Consider the following 24399-nt stretch of genomic DNA (forward strand, 5'->3'; position numbering starts at 1 on the left):
CCTTTAAATTATTATGCCCCCCCTTCGAAGAAGAGGGGGTATATTGCTTTGCACATGTCGGTCGGTCGGTCGGTCTGTCGGTCTGTCGGTCCACCAGGTGGTTTCCGGATGATAACTCAAAAACGCTTGGGCCTAGGATCATGAAACTTCATAGGTACATTGATCATGACTCGCAGATGACCCCTATTGATTTTGAGGTCACTAGGTCAAAGGTCAAGGTCACAGGTGAAGGTCACAGTTACTGGAAATAGGCATTATAAATTTATAAGGATTTAGCATGGTTCAAACAAGGGAAACAACTACGGTTTATGCATGTTCTTTTTATTACAGATTTGCCTCCCTTTAATTCATTCAAAATCTCATTTTACAGCAGAGATTCCAAATCTGACCTGTAAATTAGCCCCATATTTACTGCCAGTGCTAGGTTACCTTTTCCCATTTGATCATTCTTAAGTATTGGTATTGTAATGCTGCTACTGCTGCTGCTACTACTACTACTACTACTACTACTACTACTACTACTACTACTTCTACTTCTACTACTACTACTACTACTACTACTACTACTACTACTACTACTTCTACTACTACTACTACTACTACTACTACTACTTCTACTACTACTACTCCTAACTACTACTACTCCTAACTACTACTCCTCCTCCTCCTCCTCCTCTTCCTCCTCCTCCTCCTCCACCACCACCACCACCACCACCACCACCACCACCACCATTCACAGTGACAAAAAAAAACGTATTCACACAATGGCTGCTACTACAACTTATAGCCCATATAGGGGGGCATGCATGTTTTACAAACAGCCCTTGTTTTACAAATATAAAGCGAAAGTACTCGTGACGTCATGATCACGTATTGACGTCAATCGACATGAAACAATTTTTTTCTCGCAAAAAAATGCAGAGTCTTGGAGATAGTTTTATTATTATTGTCTTAATCTTTTTAATCAAATTTTACTTAATTTTAATTAAAATAATCAGTATATTGTCATCAAAACCACCCCATGTATCTACGTTTTACACAGAAACTTTTTTTATTATGTGTGTGTGAGGCAGGGGCGCAGAGGTATGACAAACAGAAAAACATGTTTCTGCCCTATAAATACTTATGCACTTATATTTTAGGACCGCCGTTGTTTATTGTAAGCATATGTATAATGACATGGTTTCGTTTCACAATGTTCCGATAGTGCTTGCGAGAATGCTGACTATGCAAGATTACGTCGTAGATTCTTACGCGATATGTGAAAACATAAATACGGAGAACCGTTTCTTTCATTATTGAAATTTCTTTTGAAATTAATTAATTTAATATATATTTTTAAGTGCTTTGTGGTATATACTCAAAGAAATAATACTCAAATCAATTGCTCCAAGAGTTTGAATCAGTATCCGTCGCTCGTGTAAGGCGGTATTGCAAAAGCCCCTCGACTGATACATGCACTTCTAACAATTGGCTAACGTAATATTTCGTATGTTTTAACCATCGATTTGCACATATAAATACGGAATATTACGCTAGTCGATTGTTTCAAGAGTTTGTATCACTCGAGTGGCTTGTGTGATGACGTATCACACGAGAGGCGGAGCCTCGAGTGTGATGCGAAATAGCACAAGCCACGAGAGTGATACAAACTCTTGAAACAATGGACTAGTGTAATATTACTTTTATTATATACAACAACTAACGAAAACAGTTAACACATGTATTTTTTACTTTAACAAAACTGATAAAAACAATGACTAAAACGGTACGCCATAGTTCATTTAAGACGCGTATGAATACAGTTTATGTAAATTAACGTGTAAACATTCGAACCGGGAAAACACAGGTTTCCGACACGCTTACCTTAATGTCATCGTTAATCCAATTTTTATAACAATTAAGTTGAGAACTTAAATCCGATGACGATGTTTATAACAAAAACGTTAAAACGATATGCATTTCCACTTCTATCTCCCATGTCTTTATCGAAACTTAGTTTCAACCACACTATTTTATTGTATTCCTATCGAAATATACATTTATGCATGATAAACACAGACTCCAAAATACGTTTTTAACACATAGTTTACTGCTAAAAAACACCACGTCCTACATGTCCTTACAGAGTTTAGATAAAACTATTGTGTTTTGTCACAGAAATGACGTCACACGATGTACTACGTAATATATTTAAGAAATAATATTTTTCTATCATGGTTTGTTGTCGAATAACCCACAGTAAGGAGTATAGATGCGTAGGAATTAAATCACGAGTGCGAAGCACGAGTGATTTGATAACACGCATCTATACAACTTACTGTGGGTTATTCGACAACAAACCATCATAGAAAAATATTATTTCGATTCTAACACGATTCTGATTGATTTGGTTCAAGCTTTAGGACGTGAACTATATTTTTCAATACTCCGCCCTTCTTAGTACTTAGTTCACTTTTTAGTGACGTCAATGAATTGTACAAACATATGACGTCATTTTCATTCATAAATATTTTGCAAATGACGTCACTTTCATTGAAAACAACAATCGTAAAAACTTAATGACGTCACGTTTATTGATGCTACTGAAAAGCTGACATGCTATAAATGTTTTCTGAATTACGTTTCCTAACAAATAACCTTCTTTGTAGACATGGTTATGCCACTTATCACCAAATATACAATTTATTGTTTCATTATATTTATATACATGCTGCATTTATTACATTTCTTTCAGAGCGGGTTTTAGCACGTGCATTTTACTGCAATATTTTCTTTATTTATTCGGAACTATTTTCGAAACATTAAGCTCCGCCCATAAGTTATTGCAGAATAACCCACACTTGATTTCCTTCTTTGTCAATAGAAAACAAGTCGCGCGCCGTGTTAGAATTCCTAATATAAAATATTTCTACTTTCGGTGCGTGTAATGTGACGTCATTAAATGGGTCGAAGTAGTCCGGCTAGTATGGTAATACGGAATTGGAAACAGCGAGTAGCTAGCGTGATACGGAATTTTTTATTTCAACGATTGATACAACCTGTATTTTGTTAAAAGCATTAAACAGGTATATAATAAAGTCAGTTATGAGGTAATTGACTATTTGACGCTTCCAAAAATGTCAAAAACATTCATATGATTCTAAAAAATAAACCAGTGATCTTACATCGATATCTCGTTTCGATATATTTAACTATTCACAACAAAGATTTTACAAAGTAGTTTACGCAACAGAGCAAATTGTAATATAGTCAAATGTATGAGTATTGATCGAATAGCAATAACTGATGGAAGTTCAACAATTACAAATCAGCTTGTTGCTCCTGTTGATAAATGTTCACATACTTTCCGCATCAACTATTTCCCCTTTTGATCAAAGGTTATCGCATACGTAACCTCCATGGTGGTAGATTCCAAATCAAATTGGTCAGTGTTATTTCACTTGATTCAATATACTGTATACAGTCGTTTTCGAATCTATGACCATAAATATGGAATGTCACGTTGCCATTCTGTAAACAAGGCCCTTTCAGAACATTTTTTGTTTGGTAAACTTATTAGTTTCAGTATTACATTGCATCCGTACCAAATTATAAAATGCAAAATATAGGATCGGGGTGGTAAATTTCCAAAACAAAATGGATTATATATAAGTGGAAGAGCTTCCTAGACCCAAAGAATGCCCTTTCGTGCAATAACACATGCCAGAAAACAGTTTCCAAATGCCGGCCTTGTAAAGCTTTATCTAACATGTCCTTACAGTGACAAAACGTGTTCTCTTCCCCTGGCACACCTCTTGAAACGGCAATCTGTTGACTCATGAACGCGCTGGTGGATGTTGCAATTCATGTGAGCCGCGTCCTGCGAAAATGGGTCTCACACCATATTCAGTCAAAGCAGCTCCAGACTAGCCTGCTGATTCGCGAAGTGTGGTCAGGAGCTACCCGGTTCGCCTATGGGACAACAAAACCTTGTGTGACTTGGTAGCGGACAGGATAGCTCCTAATCAGAATGCGCGATAGCACAGTCTGGTCTGGGGCATATAGCATATGACCAGGGAAAGTTCGACAAATAAGAGGATTGTGATTGTTGCATCAAATATAATATGTCCCTAAAAATCGCTTCGATCTCTCGGTTCGAAGTTTCGCAATGTGATCGCGTTGCCATTTTTCAATTGTATTACATTTCCATTGTCCGTTATTTTAATCTTTACAATCCATGACTGAATGAAATGTTTTACAAGTCAAAATGTTACGAATTAAAGTCTCGTTTTTTTGGAAATCGTTGTACAATGCATGTGAGTGGTCATAACACGTGTTACTGCGCATGAAGACGAATAATTTGGTACATGCAGGTGACAATAAAGAGCGACAACTCAATCTGATTACACAAATATAAGCTTTGTCAGATTCACATCCCCTGGCCAGATTTTGATGACTTCTGGTTCGTAAAAAACGGACTGCAAATAAATGACATGACAATGACAATAGGTTTATTTGTACTTAAAGGCCTTCGGCACAAAAAAACATACATGCAGTAATAATAAGTAGTGAATTTGTACAAAATATAAACAATAGTAATGGTGAAACGTGCTCAGTAAAATAAAAGCATAATGCTTATAGACATATAGTAAAACATATAGATTCATGTTACGTCACAAGACATGGAACAGATACCTTTACGTTTTGTTCAAAAATTGCAACGTCGAAAAAGGGGTTTGCAAATTTGTATATATTTAATAAAGGGGCATATACAACAATTATCATTGGTAAGGATACCTTTTTTGTAAGAATTAATGATATTAAACATATATGCGCATTTTGTTTCAACGTTGGTTCTGTCAATTTTAAAAGGTATACATTACAAACTAAACTGACAAACTCTAACCAACCGCACGGTATAATATTTAAGTGAGAATCGAGAAACCTTAAACAACCTCACTTTTAAAACCCACAACAAACACTCTCTTCAAAAATGATGAAAAAGGATATGTTATATTCCGAAACGTCGATGTCTAAGCAAATCTTTGTTCGCTGCACCTTTCATACGCCCGATATGACTTTAGTCCGACATCAACAAAAAAAAAATGGACAGGGCCGTCGCGTCTTTCATCCGGGCAGCCTTTCATCTGACACTTCGCGGATACGCAACGAGCATTTCCGGTAAACAGTAATCGTGCATTGAATGTCTGAGCGACTATATGGACCTTGAAATTACCGTTACGGGTACGTTTGAGTTATACATTTGAGACACGTATGCGCTTATGCGATTCATACAATACCTTTTTTAAATAACACTTAACATGACCACAAAACATTCAAAGTGAGTTATTATTTTCATTATATGTCCGGCGTCATGTGATGCGCGTCTTGTGGGGTGGGGTGTGCCTCATCAACAGTGAGGTTGTTTCAACCATCAAAGCCACCCTTTTGCTCAATATTGATAATACTTGGTCAGTGTAAGTTCCAATTTGGGTCAATTGGGGTCAAAAATTAGGTCATCAATCATATCGAAGAAAAACTGTGTTATCACTCTAATAGCCAGAAGATTTTCAGACCTAATTTATCAATTCAGTCTTGATGAAGCTTGGCCAGAACGTTAATTTTCAAAGTTTCAACTTGGACAAGTTGGAATTGGTCTGCAACTCTGTCAACACTATCAAATCATAGCAAAAACATGGTTAGTCAAGATAATTTGCCACCATGGAGTCTTTTGATTTTTTGCTTTGGCAGACTCTTGGATTTGCGCATTCAGATTTATTCTGAACGTGAATTATTTCAGCTAAAAACAAGGTAAGCACTATTAAAGCCCCATTAATTATAGAATCTTGTTACAACTTACTTTTTAGACATAAAGTAGAGAAATACATAGTGGAAAAAAATTATAATAAATCATAGTTAGCTTCTAATTAAGCGGCAGTCGGAACAGTAAATACACCATTTCTGTCATCACATACTTTCAGTTTTATTTATCATCCCCACACTTTTTTAAAAGCGTGGAGATATTGTGGTTATCTCCGCCGTCTGTCCGTCTGTTGGTCTGTCCTGGCCACTATCTCCTCCTACACTATTAGCTTTAGAACCTTGAAACTTACACACATTGTAGCTATGAGCATATGTGCGACCCTGCTCTATTTGGAATTTTGATCTGACCCCTGGGTCAAAAGTTATGGGAGTTGCGGTGGGGCCGGGTCAGAGATTTTCACTCATTTTTATAGGCCCATTTAAAAAAACGTGATGTATTATAGTTTCACCTTGGCGGCGGGCGGGCGGCGTCCACAGCAGTGTTCGCTCTCTAATTCAAACAGTTTTCATCCGATCTTTACCAAACTTGGTCAGAAGTTTTATCTAGACAATATCTAGGTCAAGTTCAAATATGGGTTATACCGGGTCAAAAACTAGGTCACAGGGTCACTTAGTGCATTTCAAGCATTTAGCATGGTGTCCGCTCTGTAATAGAAGTAGTTTTTATCTGATAATCACCGTACTTGGCCAGAAGTTGTATCTAGACAATATCTAGGTCAAGCTTGTATATGGGTCATGCAGGGTCAAAAACTAGGTCACAGGGTCACTTAGTGCATTTCAAGCATTTAGCATGGTGTCCGCTCTCAAATTGAAGTAGTTTTCATCCGATCTTCACCAAATTTGGTCAGAAGTTGTGTCTGGACAATATCTAGGTCAAGTTCAAATATGGGTCATGCCGGGTCAAAAACTAGATCACGAGGTCACTTAGTGCATTTCAAGCATTTAGCATGTTGTCCGCTCTCTAATTGAAGTAGTTTTCATCTGATCTTCACCAAATTTGGTCAGAAGTTGTGTCTAGATGATATGTAGGTCAAGTTCAAATATTGGTCATGGTAAAGTTATCAAGTTGTCCAAAACCTTCAAACGGGCGTATCTTGTGACAGTTTGGCACTCTTGTTTTAGGTTATTTTACATTAACTTCTTCATTTCTACACTGATTTACTTCAAATTGATGCTGAACCTCTCTAATGACAATACGGTCAATCTCAACTATGCATGGCCCCATTACCAACCCAGGGGCGCTCCGCCCACATAGACCACACCCACCCAAAATTGCCTTTTACTATAATTTCTTAATTTCTACACTGATTCACTTCAAATTGATACTGAACCTCTTTTATGACAATTTTTTTTATACATTCAATCTCAACTACCATATTTTCCTTTGTATCGGGCGCACCCATGTATAGCACACAGGCTGTTTTATTAATGCAAAAATGAAGACAAAATATTTAAAGACAATAAAACCACCAAATGGGACCGAAAATGGCCGCTATTTTACTATTACGCATCCCAATAATCAGGGGCATTGGAAAGCTTAATTAAGCATTCAAAATAGGAAGCGTCATTATGATTCGGAGCATGGGTTGCATAGCACTATACTTTTATGACAATTTTGTAATTTTCTAGCAACATATTAACCCTTTCCCTGATAGATGCGTATAATCCCGAGTCTTTCGATTCCCTGATACATGCGTTTATTACCGTTATTTTGAAAATAAACCAACGTTGTATTTTTTTCATTTAATTTGTCATAGTTATTTATATTTCATGTTGTCTGTGTATGTTTGTTTGGTTCTCATTTGTTTTTAGCAAATCTTATGAAAAAAAAAATCGTAATGGTAAATGTTTATAGCAAGTCCCCTTTCCGAGATCATACACGAGAATTGCTTCGATGTTAACTGACATGTACAATACTTGTTTTGACAGACGACACGTGCTAATCTAAAGTTTGTGTTTGGTAATACACAGGATATCGGATTTTTGGTGCTTGATTGAGCAATAAAACAAAGACGCAGTCGGCGGTTTCCAGTAAGCCTTTTGTACTGACCAACATAACAATTAACAGTCCACGTGCTTATCTAACATTTAGGGATAAAAAACACGGGTCCTAGACACTTTGTGCTTGTTTGGGCCATAAAATCCCGGTGGCTATTTTCAGTAGCACATGCGTTCAGAAACTAACGAGTTTCGGTAATAAAGCACAGAGATTATTATCTTAAAACTGCATGGAGTCTGAAATAAAACAAAATGCCGACAAATCAAAAGATTAATTGCCTAATGTAACAATTGAATATTTTAAGGTGGGGTTGTCACTGCATTTCTTGTTGCATTCGCATACGCTTGTATTACTTGTTATAACTTATATCCTCGTATTATTTATTAGAATACAGACTTAAAATTTATATGGTTGGAATGAGAATTTATTTCTCTACAATATTTACATCGACACAAATGATGTGAAATGCAAGGAACTAAGTGAAAATTAAGCCTAAGGCCAAAAATTAATAAGTCAGTTTCCGGTCTCCTCGGAAAAAAAACAGGGTCGGTAGGTAGGGAAATAATTATTATTTTTTTTTTTTTTTTGTCTTTCGGGTACTAGAATGGAAGACTACTAAAGCTTATAAGAAGAAATAAATGTATATATATATATGCGTTGTTTGCTTGATATTACATCTTGTATTGATAAATATATGTATAATATTTGCTTTGTTTGCTTTTTTCCATATTTATTGCAGAAAAACGTTTAAAACAAGTACAAAAAAATTATTTTTTTCGGCACCGCAATAAAAAGTTAAGGGTCGGCGCCGATTCAGGAGACACGGTCAGGCGACCGGAAACCGACCTATTTTTGTTTTGCCTAAACAAGACAGGTGTAACAGTTGAGAATGTTTCCATTATTTTCCCAATAACCCTATTGAGAAGGTATGGTCAGGCTTATCAGCTGTATATGGAGTCACTGTTATCAGAACAGCAGGACTGGTATTGGCCTGGAGTGGCAGATCAGATAAGAGGTCTATCAGGGAAAGGGTTAACAGTCCACGCGCATTTCGTGTAAAACTTGAGAAAATAAGAATTCATGTACATCGTGTCATTCTTCCTCAGGGAAAGCATGGGCTTTAAATTTGAATGCTGAATAAAACTTTGTGGCGCATGGGAGACAGGGCTATAGTTGTTGAGATATGTCAGTATTGATGTAAAACTGTTCATCTAATATGTTGGACAAGTTGGGTTATTGTTTGTCGCACTTCACAGTCGTATGTGATGAACAATGAAGGCGCCAAAAACCTGGACCAAACTGGAAAACACTTTAAAATGCCCTGTTCACACCTACGGTTACCTGCGAAAAAGACCAAATACCTTTACCAGTCCAAGGTAAGCTGCCTAAGCGGACCGAAAATTGCCGTAGAAGTGCACAAACACAGACAAATAAATGTTCCCATACTTTATTCAAACATTTTATTTTTGTAAATAACTAATGCTTCCCTGTTCATATCTGCCATTACCAACTTTTTCTTGTTTTGACAACGGCCCCTTTAGTCTGTAGGATTATAGGGTGTAGTTTTCTGGAATATAAAAATGGCGGCTATAATGAATATTTACGATTACAAAATGAATTTGTTGCAATTTAGCAGCCAGGATAGCGTTGTATCAATGTATAACGCGCACAAACTTTTTTATTTCAAATTTGGAGGTTAAAAAACGTGCGCTGTACAAGGGAAAATACGGTATGCATGGCCCCATTACCAACCCTGGGGCGCCCTGCCCACATAGACCACACCCACCCAAAATTGCCTTTTACTATAATTTCTTCATTTATACACCGATTCACATCAAATTGATACTGAACTCCTCTTATGACAATACCGTCAATCTCAACTATGCATGGCCCCATTACCAACCCTGGGGCGCCCCGCCCACATAGGCCACACTCACCCAAAATGGCCTTTTACTATTATTTCTTCATTTCTACACCCATTCACTTCTAATTGATACTGAACCTCTCTTATGACAATACGGTCAATCTCAACTATTCATGGTCCCATTACCAACCCTGGGGGGCCCCGCTCACATAGGCCACACCAACCCAAATTGCCTTTTACTATAACTTCTTCATTTCTACACCGATTCACTTCTAATTGATACTGACCTCTTATGACAATGCGGTCAATCTCAACTATGCATGGCCCCGTTACCAACCCTAGGGCGCCCCTGGGTCAAACATGCGGCGTGGGGATAACGTCGGCCTCTGCTGCGCCATTTCTTGTTGAAGAATGTTTTTATTGATGTCATCATATCTAATATCTCGAAGGAATTCATGTATGCACTTCAATACCAGTAGATGATTGTGAAAAGCAATAAACATAATGGAAAGCTAATCTATTCAAGTGCTTTTTTTAGTTCTGAAATACCAAAGGGGATTAGAAAACATTTGGAGAATAGAGAGCTCTTGATGCAAGTCCTGCTTTCAGTAATAATCAGGAATGTGTATTAATGTTATGCAATTAATTATTTACCAATTCTTGCCATTTTCATGACATTGTTTCTAGGGAATTGTGTGTGATTTTAGTGTCCCCTTGATTGTAATGTAGTTGTCACTTTTATGAAAACAACAAACTTTTCTTTTTTTCTTTGTACATGTAACTGGAACACTATATGATCTCATTTGTGTTTGTTATGGCAAAAAATCTAAAGAAAAATTGGCACCACAGACATTTCCGTCCGTCAAAAATGCCCATGTTGTTTATCACAAAGGTTGCTAATGTGACCCAGATGATCCAATGGCAGATTATCATTAAGCTTGGTTACCATCAGCATCTGTCATCTGTGATAATATGACAGCAACATGTTAAGAGGATAAATGATGTATTTCTTAATAATTGTAACAACATTTTTATTCATTTGAAACTAGAAAATCCTAATAGCAGTTTGAGCAGTTAATTATAATACAGTCAAAACTGAGAACAGCGGTCAGTCAAGGGAAATGACCAAAGTGACTGTTGTTGACAAGTGAGCATTATTCTTGGATCACCAATTTTAAGATGGTTGGTAGTATAATGCTATGTCGTTACCCCACCCAGTCGTCACACAGTGTAAAACAAAGGTTCATTACCGATAACTAAGTATAATAACATAAATAATATATAATAAATAATACAGAATAATGTCTTATAAATACATTTATTTAATTTCACTTTTTTTCAACTAAAAATATGACTTTATCAACAATAGAATTGTTGTATACAAGTGCATCTCGTTCATTCAGTAAATCCGACAGTATGTTTTACATTCCTTGGGATGTATTTTTAAATAAAGATTGTCATGTGTCATTGACATCATTCCGAACAGTTATAAAAATGGATTTACTGTTATATACCAAAAGTACAGTATAGCTGTATTGATCTCTATATAATTCAAAGAAAAAGACGCCAAAATCTTGTTAAAATTTTTTTTAATTAGTTATATAAATTGCAATTAAATATATTTTTTTCCTGAACAGACAATTACTTATCCTTATATCGCCTTCTTATAAAAAAACTCACCAGCTTAATGTTGATGTTCACACCTTATCAGCAATAAAGATTTTTTGACGTCGTCATGTGCTCATGCTTTGTCGTTATGAATGCAGCCGATAATTGCTATTAATACACTTTCTTTGTTACGTGCAACTGATTTCTTAATTTTCGCGACTTGAAACGACCGAGGCATGACCGTTGTTTTCAGTTCGAACATGACTTTCGGAGTGAAATATACTGGCAGTTGGCTGCTTTAGACAATTGACCATTATTCTCAAGTGTCATATAGAGTGATTTTCATCGGGGGTAGGAGGGGTGGGGGGGGAATCCAGATTGAATGTTGTCTGCAATTGACTGTTATTCTCATGTGACTGTTAGGTCAGTTTTGACTGTATATACATTATGCCATGAATGAAAATTGTGTTCTGATTTAGCAGAGCGATGAAGTTTGATAACATTAGGTTTCTGATTGAAATATTTCTAACCTTTTCCTCAAATGCCAAATCAGAGTCAGTGTTGAATTAGTAGCTCCCTTATTTGGGTATACAGTCCAACCCCTACTTCCGGTCACCCCTCATCGCCGGTCACCCCGTGTAGGCGGCCGGTCTGTGCTGCGACCGTCGATAAACACTATATAATGCACCCCTCTTAAGCGGTAACCCCGTTTCTCCGGCCAGCGGCCAGCAATTTTGCATCCCAAATGTTAAATTCCCCCCATATGAGTGGTCACGAGCAAGTAAGTCAGTCACGTACATAAGCAAAATTACACAGAAGCAACGGCGAAAAAATCGATACGTACTTCCAGTCTGCGGTTTAGGCTCTGTAGTACTGAAGCGTGATGTGTGATAAACATTTTGACAGCCAGTTTGCAAATTGCAATTAATTAGCGGCGGATTATCGGGTTATCAGGTTAAAAGCAATATTCGACCGTTTAATCTTTTTGTTTCCGCACGTGTGAATATCACCTATTATTACTGGAAAGGAGATTCTTAATTTATAATTTATTATTTGTAGCTCATACTATTTCAAGCACACATTTATGACAATTATCGGCTAATTAAAAGTTAAAAAGAACAACAAAACTTTTCACCGAAATCAACTGATCTACATGTTATCTGTGCTACAATGTTTTTATCAAAAAATCAATACACACATGCTTTCGAACCATGGGTATGGCGTGACATTGTACATTGGTGCATACTTTTCGCGCGCTTTTGTCGGGACAAAGGAAATACACGATGCTAGAATTTGTAAACGTCTCGTTAACATTAAACAATCGGGAGTGTGTATCGGATTACAAATTATTATTTATATTTGTTTTATATTTACAATGATTTCAATATTAATTTTGATAAAACTCTTTACGCGGCGAAAAAATGTTTTTATAATATTATGCATGAAAAGCAAGATTACCAGGAGGATTACACCCGGTTGCTATTATCAGTCTCTTTAGTAACTGGCCACGATTTTATCGTGAAGGAGATCACTGTCGGGACCAATTCGTGTGGTAGGTATTCAAAGCCATAAAAATGCAATAAACCGATTAAATTATCGATATATAGTGACACGGGAGTTATTCACGCATAACTGATTCACAACTGTTCCCATCTTAAGTGCATTGGGGCCATACAACGCGCATTGTGTAAACAATGAATCATGAGAATGATTCTTTTTCATTGACTTGATTCTAATGATGATGATATTGATGATGATTAGAAAGATGAATAGAATATTTTTTTGAATGAAAATGTTGTCTTATAGCTGATTTTAGAAAGGAAGAAATAAAATTATTTTAAGTCTTTACATTGTTTAGTACATGTACACATATTTACCATTTTGTTTATACAAAAATTGAACAGTTGGCCATGCACTCATCAACTCCAGACTCCCTATGACCCAACCCCCTCTTAAGAGGCCACCCCGCTTAAGCAGCCAATTTGGCTGTTTTCCTTGACTGGCTGCTTAAGAGGGGTTGGACTGTAATGTATAATTTTGGGCTATGTATAGACACAGGTGTCTTCCCAGATTAGCCTGAGTATATTGACAGTACTTTCATGGCATTTTTATACCCTCACAAACGAAGTTTAGGGGGGTATATAGGAGTGAGTTTGTCTGTCTGTACTCGGTCGGTCGGTCGATCCGTATTAAGTGTCGGCTCTCTAATTCAAGTTGTTTTCATCCGATCTTCACCAAACTTGGTCAGATGTTGTATCTAGATGATGTCTAGGTCAAGTTCAAACATGGGCCATGCTGGGTCACAAACTAGGTCACGGGGTCACTTAGTGCGTTTTAAACATTGAGAATGGAGTCTGCTTTTTTTTTTAAGACAACATGCAAAATATTCTGTGTCAGTGCGGCATGTGGGGGTATTCGTAACGTCTGTGACAAAGCTCTAGTTCGTTTAACCCTTTACCCCATTCGAAGCAAAGTGAAAATGGCTTTTGCAACCAGCATAGAAACCAGAAGAGCCTTCAAGTAACTCGCAGTGTGTTCAGGTTTTATACTGTTTGCTGATCATCAGTTTCTAAGGGTTGGTAATGAAGCATTTAAAACTAATTTAAATTTAGTAAGAAAGGTAATTAATTTAAATTAACTTTCTATTGGACTACAAATCCGTTAAAATACCTATCTAAGTGGTAAAGGGTTAAAGGATGTCTTGTTTTAAATAACTTCATTAGTTTATAATGACTTATTATATCATGATACAATTTTATCAGTACATAGCATTTTCTGCTTCAGCAAAATTCCCAGAGGGGATAAGAGACTAGGGAATGTAGACATAATGTCCAAGAACAATAATAGACAACTAAGCCCGCCAATCAGTGGCTTGCCTTGCCAGATGAGTGTCCGTTCTTTACATATAAAACAATTTGATACTTGGAAGATAGTCGCATTTAGAATTTGTGGATATAATTAGAGTTGTCAATAATGTATTATGTTTACAAAATTATGATGATTAAGGATTATAAGTCACTAATTATATACTTAAACAAACACATGAATGGAACTTGTGAACATTGCAAAATATCAATCAAAATATGAACATACTAACTTTTAACTTTAATACTTAAGTGTTTTTTTACTTATCTGTACCTTTTTTGCTATGATTTTATTTTATGTTAGTTGGTGAGTACATCAGGAATATCCTGAAGAAATCTGTACAGGTCTTGTGTCACTTTGGACCACCAATATGTGCTGGGGACCAGGGCATGTATTGTGACTTTGTACCACCAATTTGTGCTGGGGACCAGGGCATCTATTGTAACTTTGTACCACCAATATGTGCTGGGGACCAGGGCATGTATTGTGACTTTGTACCACCAATTTGTGCTGCGGACTAGGGCATGTATTGCGACTTTGTACCATCAATTTGTTGGGACCAATTGTGAATTTGTACCACCAATATGTGCTGGGGACCAGGGCATGTATTGTGACTTTGTACCACCAATTTGTGCTGCAGACCAGGGCATGTATTGTGACTTTGTACCACCAATATGTGCTGGGGACCAGGGCATGTATTGTGACTTTGTACCACCAATATGTGCTAGGGACCAATTGTGACTTTGTACCACCAATATGTGCTGGGGACCAGGGCATGTATTGTGACTTTGTACCACCAATTTGTGCTGCGGACTAGGGCATGTATTGCGACTTTGTACCATCAATTTGTTGGGACCAATTGTGAATTTGTACCACCAATATGTGCTGCAGACCAGGGCATGTATTGTGACTTTGTACCACCAATATGTGCTGGGGACCAGGGCATGTATTGTGACTTTGTACCACCAATATGTGCTAGGGACCAATTGTGACTTTGTACCACCAATATGTGCTGGGGACCAGGGCATGTATTGTGACTTTGTACCACCAATATGTGCTGGGGACCAGGGCATGTATTTTGACTTTGAACCACCAATATGTGCTGTAGACCAATTGTGACTTTGTACCACCAATATGTGCTGGGGACCAGGGCATGTATTGTGACTTTGTACCACCAATATGTGCTGGGGACCAATTGTGACTTTGTACCACCAATATATGCTAGGGACCAGGGCATGTATTGTGACTTTGTGTCACGAATATGTGCAGGGGACCAGGACATGTATTCATCACCCAGTTCTTAGTCGTATAAATAAGTCTCAAAATAAAGAATATTCTTTGAACAATAATGTTCTTATAATATGATATGGCATGGGCATTCAATTTTATCACCTCAAAAAACACAATTCTTCATTTAAAACAATTTATTTATGACATTAGAAACATTTGTTGCCTGCATATATTCAAACTTTGAGCATTATATACTTTCCATAATATAATTATAAAGGTCCCTTTTTGATTATTTTTTCCATAGTTCTAAGTCACTTTTTGATTCTTTAGTCTAAGAATTGGTTCCTGAATCATGTCTTGGAATTGTCCATCTTTGGTTGGAGATAGTAAAGCCTTTGAACTTTCATGGAACCTTAAACGCAGACATGTCTTTATAAAAAGCTTCCAGAGGAGTCATGTTTTCTGGCAAAGTAGTTTTGTTGAATAACATCTGGTTTTAAGTTAAAGAGGCTAAAGCTTTCCCTAAGTCAATAAACATAGTGGCAGCTGGTAATAGTTCCCAGAAAATAAAGCAAATGTGAATTATTTATCAGGTATTGATTGCACCAAATTGCTTTCTTGATTTAACTGATGGTTGGTTCCACTAGACTTAAAATGCTATTCCGTCATTTGATTGATGCTATACGATTTGCGCAAAATATGATTAACTTAAATGGCTGTAAGAATTAGTTCAAACCTATTGATTTTAAGCTGGATTGCATAGAAAGCAATGGCTTATATTAAACGCTCTCAAGTCTGTATCCTGGGACTAGAATCAGTACTTGGTGTCTATGGCGGAGATCTAAAGAACGCTCCCTAAGTGGGGATCGTACTTGTGTCCTCTTGGTCCCTAGGCATACACCGTATCCATTACGCCAAGGCAAACTGTAAGAATTAAAACCTTAATCCAGGTATAATGAGTACGCTTGCGTGGTACTTAATTAATTTTTATTGGCATTTTATGAATATGACCAATGGAATAGAAAGCCAATGGCTTATATTAAACGCTCTCAAGTCTGTTTCCTGGGACTAGAATCAGTACTTGGTGTCTATGGCGGAGATCTAAAGAACGTTGTCAAAGTGTATTTATCTGCATATATTAATTAAGCTTATTCAATTTAAACAAAAGCAACATCAACCTAGTATAGAAGGTAATGTAGGGATTCTCCTGCTTTTTTTAAAAAGACAGTCAAACGGACGTGATCCGAAAGTAAACGGACCTAATTCCTAAATCTAAAATTGACAAAAAAATCCCAATTACTTTTCGTTTTTTTAATGAAGTGTCTGATGTTTATTACATCTGAATTTTTTAACAACTCAAAGTAAGTTTATAACATTTACATGATTTTGTTCTCCTAATTTGAATTATTATTAAGAGCTTTATTAAATACTTTTTTCCAAAATCAGTGGACTTTGAGCGAATCACATTTTTGTCGTGAAATAAATTGATGTGTCAATAAATTTGTTGATAAAAAATTATTTGTTCCATTTTGTTGTTAAAAAAATCCCAAATTTGCCATGGTATCGATTTAAAAAATCTCTAATTAGACCAGACTCCTTTTCCCAAAATGGCAAAGAAAAAGCCTGTAATGTAGGTACTTAACCATCATAACTGCATTCCTTGTCTTAGAATAAATACTAAATAGTGTATTTTTATGTTTATGTTGCAGTCTGCAAACTGTCATCCCAGCACAAACAATAAGGTGCTACTAGAAACAAATTTAGAACTAGAACGGAAAAACTTAAAATTAAAAAATGTTTACTTGTAAAAAACACACCAAGTTATCACAAACAGTCACTAATAATAAATCTTCTTTTCAAACTACAACAACAACTGGTACATTTCAATGTGACCATCAGTCATCTCTCACAATATTGCACTATATATTCAGATAAAAGGAAACGTCTTGAGGGGCATAACTTTGGACAAAATAATACAATGGATGGTTTAGCAACTTAAAAATTTCAAAGGGCCATAACTCTCTTAATAAATCATCTAACCAGAACCCACAAATAACATGTGCATCTCTTCAAGGTAGTTAAGCTTCCCATAAAGCTTCATTAAATTCCAGTCAGTAATTGGGGAGAAATAGCCCGGACAAGAATTGCAATATATGTACAGTTTATAGAAAATTTCAAAGGGCCATAACTCAGTGAAAAATTATCCGACCATAACCAGCTGATAATGTGCACATCTCCTGTTGTAAGTGAAGCTTCCCATAAAGTTTCATTGAATTCCCGTAATAAGTTGCTGAGAAATAGCCCGGACAAAAATTGCTCTATATGTACAATGGACAATTTCAAAGGGCCATAACTCTGTGAAAAATCATCCGACGAGAACCCGCTGATTATATGCACATCTCCTCTTGGTAGTGAAGCTTCCCATAAAGTTTCATTGAATTTCAGTCTTTAGTTGCTGAGAAATAGCCCGGACAAGAATTGCACTACATGTACAGTAAATGGAAAATTTCAAAGGGCCATAACTCTGTGAAAAATCATCCGACCAGAACCGGCTGATAATATGCACATCTTCTCTTGGTAGTGAAGCTTCCCATAAAGTTTCATTGAATTCCAATCATTAGTTGCTGAGAAATAGCCCAGACAAAAATTGTGCACGGACGGACAGACACATGGACACACAGAAGGACAGACGAAGCGAATACTATATGCTCCCCCCCAAAAAAAATTGGGGGAGCATAAAAAACGATCCGGTGAGTACGGTTGAGAATAAAATCAAGTAAGTAAAATCGACGACTGGTTCCCATATATTGCAGAGATCGGGATATTTTTTTCTGCCCCATAGATGAAAAAAAACAATGGACACTTACAAAGTTGAATGAGCACTTCTCAAGATTTATTTCGGGTAAACAATTACAGACAATAGGAAAATCAGCGTCAGTAAAATTTCGACCCCATCAAATTTATTTCCGAGTCTGTGACGAAACTATATTGTTTAACATGTTAATTATATCAAACAAACCAGATATAATAGTAGATAAAAAAAGTATTATCTTGCAATTTGATAAGAAGTATAAATAATCCAATAAAATACTACCATTATTTACAATATATGTGTTTAGGAATTTTGTAAACACGTCTGCCATGGATAGGAACTGTACAGAAAGTTTGTAAATCGGAACAATCGGTATATCTCGGAAAATCATTGATAAATGTATTTGTTATGTCAACGCTTAAGGCCGAGTAATTTCGGCAAATCAGAACTCAACTTGCGTAAAACACTTGCTCAATTAACCGTTAAACTCCACCTACGTTCTCTGCAAAAGATTCGAAGGAGGAGCTATGCGCATGCTATTATTAAAGTTGAGAATTGCCATTGAGAAACAAACACACAATTGGTTCAGCATGTTGATTGCTAGACATAGGAAGCCAATTTTGTCGGCGAGAAATTTGTCGCTTTATTGCCTCAGACAGGAAGCGGCTTTCCTTTGATGACGTCAAACTGTCAATTCACACAGACTGCAAATTTTCGGAAGATTTTAACTGACACTTTGTTTACAATTCCATTAAAAAAAAAACTTGCTTACATTAAACTTTGGATTATATTATCAAAATAAAGCAAAAGCGAAGTTGAAAAATATGAATAAATAAATTTGCGTCAGTTAAAATAAGACGTTTTCCGTTGTAAATCAATGAGTTTTCATGACAACAACAACTTAAGCAAACATTACCGCGACGACGCGGTGATCGATCTACCTCGTTTTTATTTCATGAACAATCTCATAAGTTGAGAAAGAGCAAACAAATAATTTGTGTAAGAGTAGTTTATCTTATATAAGATTTATGCAATGGGCATCGCATTGCGCAATGGTGCGCATCGAATTACGGAAATGATGCCCAGTTTTTGGTTTTAATGGAAGAAGAACGCATGTCATGCAATGGAGTGATTAAAATTGCCTGATGTTGCAAAACATGCTTTTAGGACTCATTTCATTTAAAGATATAGATGTGTTTCTTTGCATAATTCGATTTATCGTTTTGTGTTAATGTTATAAAAGTAATGTTGTCTTTGTTCTGTGGTTATTGTCCCCTACCGGTTTCACCGGAGGAGACTTATGGTTTGAGCTCCATCTGTCAGTCCGTCCGTCCGTCAGTCCGTCCGTCCGTCAGTTTGTCCGTCCGTCCGTCCGTCACACTTTTCTGGATCCTGCGATAACTTTAAAAGTAATTAATATTTTTTCATGAAACTTGTAACATGGATAGATGGCAATATGGACATTATGCACGTCATTTCATTTTGTTCCTACGTCAAAATTCTGGTTGCTATGGCAACAAATACACTAGAAATACTGCTAAAAATGGTTGTTTTCTGGATCCTGCGATAACTTTAAAAGTTTTGAATATTTTTTCATGAAACTTGGAACATGGATAGATGGCAATATGGACATTATGCACGTCATTTCATTTTGTTCCTACGTCAAAAATTGTGGTTGCTATGGCAACACAAAAATAATCTGAAAATGGTGGAATTTCCGACAATGGTAAAGCCGGTAGGGGGCCATATTGCTTGACAATAGCCTTGTTATTATTAACTTTGTTTCTATTCAATGAAAAGATTGTATTTTGTTTTTTTCGACTGCCCAATGGACCATTTTCAAAAAACAATTGTAAACCAATAAAAAAAAAGGGGTGGCCTAAAGTCTTAAACCCTTTACCACTTTGATACGTATTTTCATACATTTCTATTCCCTTAGAAAATTAAAATTAATTTAAGACCTTAGATACTGAATAGCAGAGAACAGTATAAAACCTAAACAGACTGCGAGTTACTCGCATGCTGTAAACTGGTTTTATGCTGTTTGCACATAGCCATTTTCACTTTCCTTCTAAGTGAGATAGTTTACAGACGACATCGTAAAGTCTTTAATTTATGAAATCAACATAGATTACATCAGTTGATCCATTCATACTGTATATCATATCTGGGGGCTAAGACTATATCTATTTAATTTTCATTGATGTTGCCACTAAGCACTTTCTCACTGTATAAACTGACAGATTGTTTTTCTGATAATCATGTCCTTAATGACAGTCCCTGTTTATTTCATCATGTGACTGCCCATTTTTAACCAGGTTTTCCAAAGGAAAAAACTGGTTATTAGATTGGTGATTGTTGGCGGACTGGCGGGTGGGCAGAACAAGCTTGTCTGGGACATAACTAAGTCGTTCATTGTGAGATTTTAAAATTTAAAATTTAAAACTCTAATGTTATATTAAATTTGATTAAACAATATCTTTGTTGGGGTTGTATTATTGGATTAACTGATTTTTTAATGGGCAATATTTGGTTCCAAAGAATAAGTCCTGTAAAAAATACTCTTAATTATTTGCTTTTTTCATAATAAGACTGACAGATGTACTGAATTACAGTACCTTAACTTATTTACTTTCAGGTTAAACCAATCTGGTTGGACAGGGACATTATATTTCAACTCTTGTGTCATCCAGCTGGGCCATAGGGTTGTTTTAGAAGCTTACAAAAAAATAACACAAAATAATTGCCCACACTATTTTGATATTTTTGCTTTATGAAAATTTAATGAATACTTAAAAAAACAAAGTTGAAATAGATGGTATATGCTAGTGTTACAACATACGACGACCACGGACTTCTACTTTTGACCAGACAATAAGAATCTTGAGATGGTTGGCATGGTAAGTCTTGGAAACTGACCATGGAAAGTTAATGTGCGTCTGTGTTGTCAAAAAAAGTATGAACAATGTTGGATAAATGCTAACCTCAAACTTGCTCCAAGAAACTTTCCTTAGAAAATGATTGTGTTTGATGTCTAAAGATAGATAGACTTTTATTTTCCTCCATTCACGGAGAGCATAACATATAATACAAGCAAGGAAGTACAATAAAGTATATACACACACATGAGATCATAAATGAAACAACTCAATACATTCAGTTAGATTATTTACAAAGATAAGTATAACTAACTATGTAGATGATAAATAATTGTTAATTCCTAATGAGAATAATCACATTGAAATAATAATTAAAATCATATTTTGTTCAGTGTAACTTATTCGCCGAGGATATATCTTAAAGCGAAAGCGAAAATAAAGACATAATAGACGAATATACTTAACATGTGTCATAGGTTTTGCCTTCCACGGAAGGCTGCTATATAGTGTTAAAATACACTAATATAGATTGGATAGACATGTCAACATATGTGTAAAAAACACAAAAGACACACAAAACCTGGCTCAGAGCGTCTAACACTAGTTCAGGATGCAAACAGCAGCCTTGCACAGTTTAAAATGCACAAAATATGAGTCAACAGTTTCAGATATCATTTTCAGCAACGATGCACTTTGTTCTAAGCCACTTAAGTGGATGAAGCGCGAGAATTCCGTTATACCGATGCATTCAATTAGAGTTGTCCATAAATGTTTTCGCTTATCCTCTAACAGGTGGCAATAACACAACTTATGAATTACGAGATTAACGGTTTTCAGGCAACAATGTCTGCATTCTCGTACATACTGTCTCGACACAAACATACCAATGCTATTCAATATAGTTTTACACACGTTAATTATTCTTGGGTTGTCTTTTGCTACTCTCCATAGAGGGGAGTAATTATTGGAGTCTATTACATGCACAGTTACTCCCCATTGATCGTTGCCTTTGATGCGACTCTGTATTTCGTTCGTAATGTTCATTACGACTTTTCGCTCAACTATTTTTTTCCATTCTCGCTTTGTGGGGAAATTTCCATCCTGGACGTATGATCGTAAGACGTTCATTAAGTCGTACTTTTGTAGTATCCTGTATGCATCAGGGATATACCCGATGCATTGGCCTTCTAGTTCAATGTGACGTATAAGTCTATTATTGAAGATATCTTTCGCTAGGTATTTAGGATTCAATCTGCATATTTGGCCGAAGAATGTTAGTTTTCTGATTTCCAGTTCATTCACTATCGGGACGGTATTAAGGGTTGACAGGCAATAATCTGTTGAGATGCTTCTGTCATACCCTTGCATGTGTTTCAGGCAAAAGTTATGTGCAATAGAAAGTTGAACAAGATCACTTTGTGAGTTGTTGTTCCATAGCAAGTTTAAAAACAAAGTTATACAACAGAACTTAGATATCCGAATTTTCCTTGATCCTCTCCAATCCCCGGTACCGAGAGTTAATTTATTTGGTCTAGAATTGAGGCAATCTATAGCCTAACTGCACTGCATACTTTATGTATCGCTATCCTAAGTATTGGACATGGTTGGCACTTTGTTTTCCTTCAATTGACAACTGTCCATGGGGGCGGCCATTTTGCTGGAAAAAAAGTCCGAAAACAAAATGGCGCCCAAGTTACACCAGAGGCTGATTTATGCAATAAAGAGCCGGTTGGGTTTAGAGTGCAATAATCACTTAAAAATACTGGTCAAACTTCCAGTAGTACTAAAATAAATCTTTAAACCTAATCAAAGTGTTTAAACCTAATCAAAGTTTTTTAGGGATTGTTTTACCATCATAGCGTTATTGGACATTTTTCATACAATGGATAAACATTATTAAAAGAAAACTGATGGAGCTGAAGACCTATTTACAGTGGGAAGTGCACTTCTTTAACAGCTGAACAGGTCTTGAAATGTTGGCACAAAACAATTTTCTGCATTTTGCTTTAAGACAGTGGATGTACCAAAGTGGTGTAGGACTTCACATCTGATTACTTTGACTATTCCAAACCAATTAAGACCAGCCTCAATTTAAAACCTATACATCCAGAACTCATAGGTTTAGTTACCCAAAGCAATTAACATCAAACCTACTAATGTCAGATGTGTTTGTGTTGGCAGGAAAGTAATAATGTTATGTACAACAGACAGAAACTTTGCATATTACATTGTGTTTAATGCTAGGAATGGAGAGTGTTTGGGCATATTTCTTGATTAGTTAGGCTTTGATGGCAGTCTTTTTCCTTATCAATGGTTTTTGCCATTGCAAAATTTAATTGCATGGTCAGATATTTCTAGTGAAGCAGAATCCTGCTTATTGATGCAAGCATTTTTATATATTTTATAAAAAATATACATTGTGTTAAATCGCATACTTTTTGACTAAAGTATATAATTTAACAACACTTACAAAGAATTAAATTAGTATGCAAAAACAAATAACTTTGTGTTTCAGTATTTTTGCCCATGAAAAAACACGTCTCCTGAAATTTTTTAGCACAAGGGGAGAGGGTTGTGTGTTTTTGTTGGGGTTCTTTCAATCGGTAAATACCAGCACATTTACAGTTCAATAATAGTTCATTTAGTTCATAACCTTTAAATTCTTGAACAAACAACAGAGTTACAAAATCTACAGAAAGACAGAAAGAGTGATCTGAATATCTACTAGTAAATATGAGGGTCCATAAAGCCCTTGATGTCATCTGGTGATGTAATTGAAAGGTCATGTTGCAGTTATTGACATTTATCAAGTGTTTACCATACTTAAAGTATTATGAGTTGTAACAATTTACCTCAGATTTTTTTATTAAAGAGGTAGGGACCCATCTTATAAGAGCTTCCAAACATTAGACTTGTGTAAATGACCATTAATACAGTTATGACATTGTTGTATTATGATATTATGTATTAAATATATACTTAAATCTAACATGAAATAAACTTTATTGTTAATTATTGTTAAATTTGTAATCAAAAACGCATTTTCCAATGTAAGCTACAAATAAACATTGCTCATGTATTTTGTGTGAATCCTTTGTCCTGATTAAGTGTGCAACAATTACAATTCCTTTAAAACATCACTTCATCCATAAAAATAATTGCTTTAATATTTTTTTGCTGAGTAAACTTTAGCACACAGAATATGATCTTATCTTTGGTTATAAAACTCAAAGTTTGCTGTTGTATGGTGAGTTATGATCAACCTCGTCTCAAAACTGTAACTTAGTGTGCAAGTGGTTTCACACTCATTCTCAAATTAACGACCAAAAGCATGTCA

The 24399-nt window shown here is 36.0% G+C and overlaps 1 protein-coding gene across 1 annotated transcript in view; it reads left to right on the forward strand.

The window, feature by feature from the left end:
* The first annotated feature begins 5100 nt into the window (after positions 1-5100).
* LOC127874266 (neuronal calcium sensor 2-like) overlaps positions 5101-24399 on the forward strand; it is a 146815-nt gene continuing 127516 nt past the window's right edge. Inside the window, exon 1 of the mRNA XM_052418483.1 lies at positions 5101-5226. The gene's annotated coding sequence lies outside the window, so the exon portion shown is untranslated. The remainder of the gene's footprint in view (positions 5227-24399) is intronic.

Source organism: Dreissena polymorpha, chromosome 3 (genome assembly GCF_020536995.1).
Source record: "Dreissena polymorpha isolate Duluth1 chromosome 3, UMN_Dpol_1.0, whole genome shotgun sequence".
In the NCBI taxonomy this organism is placed as follows: domain Eukaryota; kingdom Metazoa; phylum Mollusca; class Bivalvia; order Myida; family Dreissenidae; genus Dreissena; species Dreissena polymorpha.